Raw genomic sequence first — 13,573 nt, 5'->3', positions numbered from 1 at the left:
TTCCTCTTGACTGAGGGATTCACCAAATGACTGCCTCAAATGCAGTTCCAAAACAAACAATCATTGCACTGCTGTGTGTGCAAACTCATTACAATGTTCTCCCATGCTGATGCATATTCTCTGCTGCACTGTTGTGCCATCTTCTTTGCTGCGTCTACCTCACACTGCTGTGTCTACACTTGCTGTTGTGTTGTTGCACTTCACTTACATTTCTTTGCAAACTCTGCATTGTTGTGCCTTCCCTTTCTCACATTCACACTGTTGTGTGAGAATTCTTTACTTGTGCACTTATGCGTGCTTCCCTTCTTCACAATGGGAAAACTTTTCTTCAAGCTGCTGCTGTCCATACACTTGCTGCTGCAATTTTTTTTTATATTCACTGATGTCCATACCCATAACCATAGACTGTCATCCCTGGGTTTTATTTACTGCTGCGTTGCCTCTGCAATTTGCACTGTGGCTGTCTTTTGTTTCATCATACTGCTGTGCCCATACTCTTGGCACTTCATTCTCCACAAAAAAAATAATACAGGCCGCTGCCTTTTCTCATGCACCCTTGCTTCACACAATCTTAGTCTTCATTTTTTTTATTTTCATAATGCACTGTTGTGCAGTTCCTTTCGATTTTTTGCTGCCATATACATTCTCATTCACCCATGTGCATTAACAATCTGCTGTCCCTGTTTTTCTTTATGCATTTCTTTGCATGCTGCATTGCATAAAAAAAAACATTACATTTTTCACTGCTGTGTATTGTACTCACTCTGTTGTGAGTATGTTCTCTCACATTACATAGAAGGAAACTACCTTCCATTGCTATGCATTTCAATGCATGTGCACCAAAAAAAATTCAAACTGCTGTTCATTCTAATCCATGTGCTCCACAAAAAATTTCCAAATTGTTGTCTTGTATTTTGTCTTCTCACTGCTGTGAGGGTTTCCATGCTTTGCATTTTTCTCTTATCTAGTTGCTGCTCTTTACATTTCAGCGCTGCCATCTTTTATTCTTTATGCATTTCTGTGCATATTGCATAAACACAAAGCAAAAACATTGCTGATTTCATCACTGCTGCATATTACCTTTTAGAGGGATTAACAAAGATTTCATTTGCAACTGCTGCGTTGCAATACATCCTCCATCAACAAATGACTGTTAATACAGTTCAGCAAACAAAAATTACAAGCTCCCCTTTAATGTGTTGTGTGTTGTCTTCTTTGGCAGACTCTTCTCAAAACAAACTTAGATCAGCTGCGTTGCTTAAGGGGCTTTCACACTGTATTTCTTTTCTTCTCCATACTTGTGTAACTTTCTTCTTTTGCATGGATCTAGCTTGTGTAAGAGCCCATGTCAAGTTACAGTCACGTGCCATATGCCCAATGTTATGACACTTGAAACATTCAACATTATTCATGAATAAGAATTCATGATTTCTTCTTGTGAAATTATTTCTTGGAGATTGTCGGGGACCACAACATCTATCTCCATGAAATGCTCTACAGTCTTTTGCCATATGACCAAAGTTTGAGCAAGCATAACAATAACCATAAAATGAACTTTGGTACCTGGGAGATGGAGGTTTCCTTGATGTACTTCTGAAGCCTTGCTGCCTTGAGATCCTTTGATGATAATCATTGCATCTTGCCTCTTTGCCATCAGCTACATTTCTTCTTGGAGCTGGTTTTCTACTTGGAGGAGGATTTCTTCTATTGCAGCCTTCATTTTTCTCCTTGCCTTTGCTGGAACTAGGAGCATCACCATCTCTTTCTGGCTTCTTCACATCTCCTTTGCTTAAAGCATCCTCATCCTTGTTTGAGGGTTCAGCTACATACCCAAGTCCTGATTTATCAGATGGAGATCTGTGATAGCTGAGCATGTCATCCAAAGCTTGAGAGCTCTTCATGATCTTGTTTATCCCTTCAACCTTCTTCCTGAGGAGGACAATCTCTTCTTCTAACTTTTCACATTCATTATTTTTCTTTGCTAGTTGTCCCTCAGTTTCTTCTTTGCTACGAGTAGCTTCAGCTGCTACTACTTTGAAGGAGATAATATCTGTCTTCATTTTGGAGATTTCTTCATCTTTTGCTTGACTGCTCTTCATTTTCTTTTCAGCTTCTTGTGCCTGCTTCCTGGCTTCTTGTAGATCAGACTTAAGGGAGGAGACCTCTACCTTGTACTGTCCAATCTCTTCTACAAGTTTGTTCACTCTCTTGTGTCTTTGTTCAAGTTCACTTGTCAAGACATCTGCTTGCTTCTTTGCTCTGTTCAACTGATTTGTCATAGACATGACTTCTTCATGATGCTTCCTCTTGCATTGATCAAGCTCCTTCTTAAGCTTGGCCAGCTCTTCATCCCTTTCTTTTACTTGAAGCTTGATGAGGTCAAGCTTTTCATTCTCAGCTTCTATGACGGGTTCATCTTGACTCATTGTCATGGTCAGTGCTCCCTTTGCATGAAGGTCATGCAGTCTGTCCCATATATCCTTTGCCGATGTATATTTTCCTAGATTCCTCTTCACAGAATCAGGGAGTCCATCCAAGATAGTCTTTGATGCTTGTGCATCACACTCCATGGATTCTTTATCCATCTTGCTGTCATCAATCACTGACTCCCAGACTTCAATCCCCTCAGACATTAGGAAAGCCCTCATCATTATTTCCCATACATCAAAGTTTCCATCAAACTTTGGAACCTCAAATACAATGCTTTCAAACAGATTGCCTTCTAGTTTAGTAGAGGAGGGAGACACATTTTTAGCAGGCTTGGAGGATTTCTTCTTTGACCTTGCCATTCTTAACTCGGCTTTAAATACTTAACTGTGTTTTCTTTTAAAACAACTGACTGTTCCTTTCACAGTAACAGAAAGGAAAACTTTGAAAAATACCTTAACTCTTTTGGCTGAGGCTTCACACTGCTGGAGAAGTTTGACTCCTGCAACCACACCTTCCTTCAGCTTCTTTGAGTCTTCAAAGAGCCTGGACTAGCTCTGATACCACTGTTGGATATTTTTCAATGGGGAAAATACCAAAACCAAACAAACTTAACACCACAGAGACAATGCTCTGTTTCCTCTGTTCCAGGATCATTTGCAGAGAACCTCTTTTAAAAAAATAACTAACTCAGACCACAACATTACACAGTCACAAAAACACTTCTATTGATTTAAAACAAAAATTGTTACACACATCATCCTCTGCGCAGAGAGGGATTTACCAAAATTACATTCACCCATCAAAAACAAAACTCTGTCTTTTCTCTCCACCTGAGAGTTCACTGTGTTGGGTTTACTGCAGTAAAACCCTTTTCACTTTACTGGTGTAAAACTATTTTTACACATACTGCTGTAAAAATATTTTACACATACTGCTGTAAAATAAACTTTTACATATGCAGTAAATTACATTCACAATTTCAAGAATGCTTGAGCGCTCTTTTCTTTTGCATTTCCATGCAAATCCAATACATAAAAAAATATGCACTACCGTGCAATGTCTTCACCTGCTTCATGTGCTGGTCTTCATTCTGAGCTCTCCCTGCTCTTTCGCTGCTGCACCTTTGATCTTTGCGGATAGCACTACTGTGCATTCATTTCCTCCTTGCTTTACTACGCACTGTTGTGCACTATGCTACCTCCATCGTTTTTACAATAGCCAACACTTAAAAAATTTACAACACACCGAGCGCTACTTCATGCACTGCTGTGCATACTTCAACTCACTTCAGCTCCCGCGCGCTCTCATAAAAAAAATGTCAACACATATTACAACCCACATATATATATGGCTCATTATATTAAAAAATCAATACAATGCATTCAACTACCGTGGGCCTTTTAAATTTCATATGGTCAACGTTCATTTAAAAATATGACACATATAGTGTATGTACCCATAACCATTTAAGACGGGCCTCACCAAAACTTACGACCAACCATTAAAGACCATTAATTCTTCCATCGCAGACAGGACGGCAGTCAACCAAGCTTTGTCCTCACTCCACGCAAAAATTCTGACTTGACGTGGACGGGCTGCAACTTCGGAGATCGACGGTGGAGAACACGCAACCAGATCGGACGGCGGAGGTTGATATCGGAAGGCACACACTGCTGAGCTTTACCTCCCGAGAACCTTACGTTGCGTTACGTCAGTGGTCATCCACGTGTCTGCTCCATATTATATCGGAGTCGCTCACCGGAATATCCCTTCGCCGGCAAATGGTCCCGAGATTTTCCCGGCGCCGGAAAATGGCCAATACACCGCGCTCCTGACTCGACGCCTGACGCTGCCACGACTGCTGGTTTCAAATTTGGAGATGCGGGAAAAATCTGGGCGGTTTTCCAAAACTGCTGAGCGGTTGAAATTAGCATTTCAACAATAGTTGTAATTAAAGAATACAAATGTTCATGAGAAACATAACAGATCAATAGATATTATTATGAAACTATAACAACATTAAAAATAGGTATTTGATCATAATGTTAGTTCTCGTGAGTAGGGTTTGTGACAAATTGCAAGAAAATACTAGTCAAATCATAGGCAGTAAGGAACCTAACAACAAAGGAAATCCACTAAACCACACATAAACTGACAACTTCTGACTTATAAATTCTTTACACCAAATCATTAACAACTTCCGAAGAGTGGTAACTACCAGCAGCCCCTCATTGCAATGCCGACGCATGTTATTTTCAATTATGCTTCTCCTCACCCAGCCCCGCTGAACAAGTCTACATTTTCAAAATTGAAGCCTCCAGCAGCAGCAGCATGGCGTAATTTGTCCAATCTCTCGGAATCATCTGCCTCCATTGGCAAGGAACCCGTTGCTAAGCGTCCAAGAATCTCCTGCTGCTATACTTTGGAAGACATTCTCAAGAAACTATCACGACGTGCTACTCTCGGCTTACATACCATATGAAGCAATGATAGCTCGTCGAGGGACACAATTAAAGGCATTGACTTGATTACTTCTTTTCCCAATGATGTAAATGGTAAAAGCCCTTTAGATGGCTTGTTGAGTTACCTCGCATCCGTGTGAGGCTATTTGTGCAGAGCTTTGCACTCCGTAAAATGAGATTTTTATTGTGCAGAGTGTACAAACAAAAACCTATAGTTAAATATGAATAATATAACTTTCAATATTTTTTGAATGATTCTACAGTGATATGCATTTTAACGGCCTTTGTGCACCATTCTCACCTTTCTGGCCCTATGTACCTTATCTCATCCCCAACTTCATCAAACACATTCATTTAGGGTTTGTCACAAAATCTGCGTAATTAAAATTAAAATGGGCAATGATTACGATGGTGGTTTCCATGGCAAGCGAAGGTCTCTTCCTCGGAGAGGGCAGGTGAAGGTTGGTATTGTAGCTTCTCTAGCACGCTTTGTTGCTTCGGGCACCAAACGAATAACGTCTTCTCTGAAAATCCGTCTCACGATGCAGATTGACATTTTTCAGTATCAGTTTGGATGCTTCTTCGATTTTCACTAGCCATTTCCTCTGCTCTCAATGAGGCCAGCAGAACATGTCGAGATGTCTAAGATTATGTTGAAGGCATCACTGATACAAATATTGTTGGGCATATCAATATTTTCAGTGATCATCTGAATAAATGGTAATTATAGATTATCTTAATAACTTTCTAACATGTCCAGCGTTTCTTGAAGGGTGCTCCCTGCATTCATTTCTAGAAGGGTATCCAATATTTCATATTGAGAGAAGTTCACATCCATAGGAATACTTGCCCGAACACATCTGTTGATAGGTATCCAATATCTCATATTGATAGACGATATTTGAACACGAACTTTTGGGTTATGACGCACTAAGGAATGGCTAAGGAATAAAACTAGCAAATAATAAAGAGTTATGTGTTCTACGCGAAGACTTGCAATTTGCAATTTTACCTTTGCATTCCACAGTCACCTGGGCTTCAAGGCTTCACTATAGAATGAATGCGAAGGAATAGAAATCAATTGAACGAATTGTGTGAGCATACGTGGTTGGTTAAGCCATTGTGCGTAAGTCCATAGCTCATTGTTGGACCTCCACACATTTAAATTCCGCACAATGGCAATGCGAACGCAGAGGAGAAGCTTCGGAAGGCAGACAAGGTTGATACGTTTCGACCTTGACAGGTTTTGAAGCTCCAGTAACTTTCACTTCGACTCACCCTCCGAACGGCTAACAGTGCGTTATAGTAATTATTTAAAAAAGGAAAAGCGCCTCCAGTATCTATGGACTCAATGGTCAACATAGTCTTCGAATTTTGAAGCCGAGTCTTCATACGGAAGGAGCATTCCAATGGGGAGCACAAATAAGAAAAGTCAAAGGAGTATGATGGTATTATTTTAAATGGGCTTATTTCAATTCTTTAATGTTTTTTTGAATTCGAATGTGAGGTAAGATTCATATTATTTATAAAGGGCCCATGTAATCTATTTATTTTAAATAGGCTCCACGTGGTTTGGAAAATGGACTATATTTCTATATAAAGGAGGCGTGTGTAATTTTTTAAAAGGGCATTATATGGTTTAAAAGAGGGAATTAAAAAACGTACTTGCATTTTTTTTTTAAAAGAGATTTAAAAAAGATTCATTGTTTCAATCGATTTTGGGAATTGTGAATTTTTTTATTTTTTGAAAGTGTTGTTTTTATGAAAATTTGTAGACTCGTTTGTTTGTGGAAGTCAAGTAGCAGCGACATTTTTATTGCAGTTAGATGCTATGTTTATAGTTTGTTTTGCTTGTTGAATCGTAGTGAGCCAACACTCAACAAATGGGAAAAGGCAAGAGGCTAAGAAAGTCAAAGCGACAACAGGAGATGTTTGAGATCTTTTTAGATCCGGAAGTGAAGAGGCAAAAGGATGTATTTGCATTGACATGCATAAAAGAGTCTATGGATGACAACATTCTCCCCCTAATTTCATAAACCAAGACAGCCAAGGAGGCTTGGGATACTCTTGAGAGGTGTTTTGGTGCAAGGGGGAGCATTGAAGTTGAAGATGAAGGTGGATCTATAGCAGCGGATCTACAACCAGAGGAAAAATTTGTTGAATCCCACTGTGCTCAACCACAAGTGGATGATGAATTGGTAATTCCAACAACAAAGCTTGCTGATGAAATTTTGGTGAATCCAGCAACAGAGCTTGCTGATGAAAGTTTGGTGAATCCAACAACAGAGCTTGCTAATGACAGTGAAGTTGCCATTGCAGCGGTCGATATTATGGTAAATCCAGCAAATAATATTGTTGATGTAAATTTTTATGAAGAATTGTTGGCTAATGATGAATGGTTGCAGGTGATGCAATAAAAACATCATATTGACATGATGTTATTTAGTGAGACAGTGGAAGACAACATGTTTGGAGCAGCACATGTTAGTAAAGAAGTTGAAGAGACATAAACAGAAACAGAGGAAGAGGCAAACAAGGAAGCCCACAAAGAGAAGACAGAGGCAGAAGCAGAGAATGAAGCACAAAGGGAGAAATCTCTCATTGCAGAGCAGAAGGAACATAACAAATGTGGTTCTGCAAATATGTTTAATTCTAACATTGATTTCCAATGTGCAGGTACACAGAACAATTATGAAGAATAGTTAAATTTCCTTGAAGTATGGCTTGCAACACCATGTCTTGAAAAACTCTGCATAGAAGCTACAGAAATGAACCTTGAAGACATCTTGGATGATGAGAACATCAATGAAATTTCCAGATATTGGAGTCCTAAAGAGATGAAATTGTATTATGATTTTATGTTGCAACAAATTGATGATGAAAAACACACTACATAACATAATATGTGGCTACAGCCCACATACAAGTCATTTTTTGAAGAAGTCCAAGATATGCTTAGACAACCTGGAAGAATGGAAGACCTGCACCAACAAATGAAGAAATTGAGGTTTAAAGGATACAACAAAGAGAAAAAGTTGAAACAATTTAGAGGCTACGGAATCTGGAAGAAGGGAAGAAGAAAAGAAAATGTAATCGAAGTAAAATTTTTAAATTGTAAGCCTAACTAAGACATAGACCAGCAAGTATCTTAAATAAATTTTATATGGTTGAAATTAAGGGGGAGTGTTGGAGAATCTAATTCCAACCACCTGTTAGGTGTGAAAACCGTCCCTCCAAGTGCCCTAGTTTAGTTTCACTTAGTCCAGTTTAAGTCGAGTTTAACTCCAGTCATTTATTACTGATGTTCCAATGTAATCTTATTTAAGTGATTTGTAATACTAAGAAGAGCAGTCCTCTGCTCCACATTTTGTTCTCTTCAATTTTTGTCAATTTCGCAGCAGAAACGGTACAAATTTTTCATACTCACAAATCTCTTTTCTCTTTTATCATGATGACAATGAACTTAACTCATTGTGCAGAGCTCCACACAATCAAATTAACTATACACAATTGCGCAAAGCTCCACACAATCAAATTAACTATACACCATGAGAGTTGACTCTTTATTAGGGTGTGCAAGGTCCCAAGTTCAATTCTATGAATGCCACATTAATATGATATTGTTACTCACACATATATGCATCTCCACCTCTCCCCGTAACGAAACGAAATGAATGACAATGTTTTTGTTGGTCCTTTAAAATTTCATAAAACATTTTAACTATTCACCATATTTGAAATTTTAAACAATTAAAATAATATCCATATAAAATAAAATAATTTTATATTAATTAAGATATATATATATATATATATATATTCACTCTTCTATACTTTTAAAAATGTTTCAATATAGAGCTCAAAATAAAATATTTGAAAATAATATTAAATAAATAAATTATATATATATATATATATATATATAAACTTAAGAACATAATAAAATATACCAATATCTAAAGAAAAGAAATTATTAAAAAAAATAAAAATAAAATTTTCATAAAAGTAATAAAAGAGAAATGTGTGATTTATTTGATTCTTAATTTAAAATTAATATAAAATATATATATATATATATTAATAATAAAAAGATATTTTAATGTGAACATTGTGATTTATTAGTCAAATATTTTAATGTCAACTTTGTATACTATAGGGCAGGGATATATGATTCCATCCATGCCTAACCTAGGGTTAACAATGTCTCTTTGAAAATAAAAATAAAATATTCCTTAAATAAAAAACAATAACTATTATAATAAAAAAGAAAAATGAATATGCATGTTTGGTTAATTTTAATTAAACTTATTATAAAACATTCATATTCTCACTCTCATTCAGTGAGAAGGGCAATCTCATTCTCATCCATAAATAATCAAGTAATATAATCTCAACACAAAATGGAGAGGGAAAAGGGTTAAAAATATTTCACTTTTAGCCATAAATAATAAACTAACACAATTTTATATAAATGTTATAGAGATATATAAACCAATTAAAAATAAAAATCTTATATTTTCACTTGTGACTATGAAGAAGTTGTATATTTATTACATTTTTTAAGAGTATTTCTATAGAAAACTAAATTAAGTATTTTAATATCAACCTCATATATAATATTTCAATATTCAAAAAAAATCGAAAGTAAAAGAAAACAAAATGTTTTTGAATTAAAAAAAAGATATGTAATTCAATTAAAAGTAATAAATGTCATTTAAAATATATTATTAATAAAAAAATCAATATAATTAATAAATAAAATATTTCAATACTTATGTTAAATGAAATATGTTTATGTAAAATATGTAATATTATATATGTTTAAAAAAACTCATAAAGCAATTGAAAAATAAAATTAGTTAAAACATTTAATGCAGTTTCACTATTTTACATTATGACCTTTCTTTAGCAGATTTAAGTTGTGAAGTGTCTTTGATTCAGTTGAGAAAGGAAATTTTCAAGACATTGAGTCGATTTATACATTCAAAAATGCAATTTAAGTATATATATATATATATATATATCGGCCTTGGAGCTAGATCCAAATCCATAGTTAAGATGGATCTATACTAGTATATAGTCAATTGGGATTACCCCCAATGGTTGGGAGGAAGGAATAGAATCATCTCCACCCATATTCAATTCCCATGTTAACTATATATATATATATATGAAAATTTCAAGCTCTCATTATTCCACATTTTGGTCAATTTTTAAGTATATATTTTGGTGTATGTGTGTGTGTGTATATATATATGAACATTTCAAGCTCTCATTATTCTACATTTTGATCAATTTTTAAGTATATATTTTGGTGTATGTGTGTGTATATATAAATCCATATGAATATTAGATCTAATAAGCAAGATGGATCAAATATCTAGAGGTGCAAAAGTGTAAAAGATGTTTGCACCTAAAGAGATTTGATTTCTCACAGCATGTTATATTTGTGATTAAAATGAGCCTATAGTAACTTGAGTTGATAAATCCATTAAATTAAATGTTTAGAGATTTTTTCTAAATTAATTCATTTATACATTTAAAAATACAATTAAAAAAAATTATCTTATCAAAAATTGAATTTCTACACAAATTAAAATGTAAAATAATATATATATATAGATATATATTATTTTCTTATTATAAAATAGATATATATATATATATATATATATATATATATATATATATATATATAATTTAAATTTTCAATATTTTATAAATTATTAATTAGGTCGATAGGCCTTCTTTTGAATCAATCGACCGTCTACACTTTTTGTGTCCATCTGACATTTGAGCACAGATTTTTAGGTCACCCTTCTTCTCTCCACTTGACATCTGTGCGCGCCATTTTCTGGATTTTCAAGAGAGTCCATTTGAATTTTTAGTGGAATTTATGGCACTGAAAATGGAGGAAACCATAATGAGAGAATTGTTGCGAGAAGAGCTCAGAAATATCATATAAACATTCAGCAGCAATTTTGTAGCCTGAAACCCTCACCACCTCTTTCGTCCTCTGATTTTAGCCCAATTTCAAGCATTCTGAATAGGTCCCTTTGTATAAGATCTCACTTTGCAACTCTTCAAGGAGGGGGAGGAACAATGCCCGCCAGAGGCTCCTAGTTTACGATCTCATGGACAACGGCTCTCTAGATAAATGTCTATTATTGCATCTTGATCAAGGTGGCGGCAGTAGTGACAGAGACATAGGATGATTGACATAGAAATAGCGCTACAATGTGGCAGTCGGAACTGCCCGAGGTCGCTAAACTGGGAAACAAATGGGCTCGCATGGCTACTGAGGTGGTACCTATTGTTACTTTTTCTTTGTTGTTTGCTTTTATGTTTCTTTCTGATTAAAACAAAAGATCTCTGATGAAAATCCATTTGTTAGTTAAGGCCATATATGGCTTTGTCACTCATTTTACCAGTAGTATATATGTTGGTATGATCTGTGTTTGGTTCCCTTTGAATGTAGAAAATAAATCAAATCAATAAATTTATGATCATGTATTCTTATGCTTTTAATTTTGGGTTCAGTTGCCTAGGCAGATAGGACAGATAACGAGATTAAGAATTACTAGAACACACAGATCAAGAGAAGGAAGAGACAAGGATTGCCTCTTTACCCGCCCAATCTGCCTCTACAACAATCCAACGGCGAAAATCAACAAAATCAGCAGCCCATCAATGGTGCAGATGCTTCAACATCCCAGCATAATCATAGTCATAATTATCATGAGTTCTTGTCTGGCTCTGCAAAACTGGAGATTCCTAATGTCACCTTTGATAGTCTGAAACCTAGCCAGCATGCATTGACATACACTTCGTTCCTGGCATTGACAGAGGTTTCCATGAGTTTGATTCTGAATCAGGCACTGGGATTGTCACAAAGTTACCATATGGTAAACCCAATTCAGTGTGCAAAGCGGATTCAGGATAGTGAGAGCATGATGCCCTTTGGTGTAGGAGGAGGAGGGATCTCCCCTTTTGGTCAGTTTGTCGATGACACCCCATTAAAGAGCATAGGGGAACCGTTCTTCAAGATTGCTCATCAATTGTCATATGCTCAGCCTCCCAGATTGGATGGGTCTTCATATGCCTAGCCTCCTAGATTGGATGGGTTTGGGGCAAATGGCTTTCCTTATAATCCTAATCTGAGCAACAGGAATTCCAATCATAACCTATCAACACCCCTTGGGGGTTTGATGATTGGCATCCATGCCCTTTTCAATGGAAATCTCTCTTCTCCTACGCCCTTACCATGTGTGAAGTTGGAGCTCCCTTCAAGCTAACTTGCAGATTCTATGCATACCATTGGCACGCGTCTGGAGACAGTGACTACTCCTACAAAAAATAACTCATACACACTACCACCTCATGTTCCATCCACCCATGTTGATGGCTTCTCCCCACACAATAGTGGGTTGTTAGAAGCTTTTTTGCATGAGTCTCAAGCAATGGGTGGTGGAGGGAATAAGTGATCTTCAGAAATGATTACACAATTGCCACCAATCTCATCAAGAAGTAACTTGACCAATTGGGTTGGAGCAAGCCAGTTAGAAATAGAATGTGGTGAATATAGTTATCCAATCACCCCTCTAGGTGGTCTTGCTGCTTCAGTATTCAGTGAAAACACCCCCCCAGCTCTTAAGCACCAATCCATGGGACGAGTCATCATCCACTCAGTCAGCAATTGGTAAGTGTTTCCATTCTATGAGTTATTTTCATTAAAAGAATGGGGAAAACACATGGGTTTTCATCTCTTAACATATTTCTATTTTGGAAACTACATAAACCTGTTATTGCAACTAAAGGTACTGAATTTGCTACAGTCTCAACCCTCTCTTTGAGTAGGCTCATTTTTTTAATTGCATTTTTCTCATCGGTGAACATAAAGTCTGAAGAGCAAAATGAATTCATGTCTAGCACTAACTGTGGAGATGAAAATTTTCCACGTTATTGAACCATGCAAGGCTAGATGTTTTGCCTGTCTCGGATTGGTATGATTCCCATGCTGAGCTTGTTGAGAAAGAGAAATATGTTGTAGTGATGCTCTTACACTCTATTCAATGATGATTTCTGTGTAGATATTCAACAGCTGACTTCAGGACATTCTACATCAAATCATGTTTGGGGTTTTGGTTCTTGCCACTGGAATAATATGCCTAGTGTCACACAAATTGTTGATCTTCCTTAAGATATCTAATTTCATCTTTAACTATAGTATAGGGTCTTGAAGATAGTCAGTGTATCAAGACAGTGTAAATAGGAGCTAATTCAATGAATTTGGATAGTTGATAGTCTTCAACATGTAGTTGTAACAGGTTAACTGGATTGCAAATCCTTTCATATTGAAGATTTTGGTTGGAATTACAAATATGATCACAAAAGCAAGCATATTTATAGTATATTAAAGTGGTATCCATCTACTATGTGTGGGCTAAGCCAGATATTGGAGGCGGAGACTAAGTTTCAATTATATTAGTAGGTTCGTGTGCTAGAGTAGCAGCAGTCAGGTTAAACTATTGTAAATGTGTAGTTGGATAGTCATTATAGAAGGTATATGATATAGAATCCTAATTCACTGCAAACTTATCATGATCTATTGGTACTTATGTAATTCTCCTTGATGGTTTTTGTTGGGATCCTAATGGTCTAATGTGTTTGATCAGAATTTC

At 36.2% G+C, this 13,573-nt stretch overlaps 1 pseudogene; it reads left to right on the top strand.

Annotated features, from left to right (window-relative positions):
* Positions 1-11,129: 11,129 nt before the first annotated feature.
* On the top strand, positions 11,130-12,423 carry LOC149202328 (transcription factor GAMYB-like; annotated as a pseudogene).
* Positions 12,424-13,573: the final 1,150 nt, after the last annotated feature.

The sequence above is a fragment of the Pinus tabuliformis genome, chromosome 2_1, assembly GCF_031772625.1.
Source record: "Pinus tabuliformis cultivar Carrire ecotype Pingquan chromosome 2_1, CPIR1, whole genome shotgun sequence".
Classification (NCBI taxonomy): domain Eukaryota; kingdom Viridiplantae; phylum Streptophyta; class Pinopsida; order Pinales; family Pinaceae; genus Pinus; species Pinus tabuliformis.
Note: the sequence above shows the minus strand (reverse complement) of the source record. Positions and strands in the feature narration are given on the sequence as shown.